At 50.8% G+C, this 246-nt stretch overlaps 1 non-coding gene across 1 annotated transcript; it reads left to right on the forward strand.

The window, feature by feature from the left end:
* The first annotated feature begins 106 nt into the window (after positions 1–106).
* trnae-cuc (transfer RNA glutamic acid (anticodon CUC)) lies at positions 107–178 on the forward strand. The gene has a single exon. It is a non-coding gene; the product is annotated as a tRNA-Glu (tRNA).
* The last annotated feature ends 68 nt before the right edge of the window (positions 179–246 follow it).

The following is a 246-nucleotide window of genomic DNA, read 5'->3' on the forward strand; positions in this document are numbered from 1 at the left end:
AGTGCCTCGCGATTGCACCAGACTTGTTGGTTTTCGACGTGACAATGGCCAGAATTGCTGTCTAATTATTCTCATGCTACTATCAGGAGAGCAACAAAATCAACCTTCCCTGTTGGTCTAGTGGTTAGGATTCGGCGCTCTCACCGCCACGGCCCGGGTTCGATTCCCGGTCAGAGAATGCTCTTTTGCCTTCCAACTGTGGATTGTGAAGTGAAGCTCTGCTTGCAGCTGCAAGAAACCCAGCCA

The sequence above is a fragment of the Sinocyclocheilus rhinocerous genome, unplaced genomic scaffold (genome assembly GCF_001515625.1).
Source record: "Sinocyclocheilus rhinocerous isolate Xijiao unplaced genomic scaffold, SAMN03320098_v1.1 C34391160, whole genome shotgun sequence".
NCBI lineage: Eukaryota > Metazoa > Chordata > Actinopteri > Cypriniformes > Cyprinidae > Sinocyclocheilus > Sinocyclocheilus rhinocerous.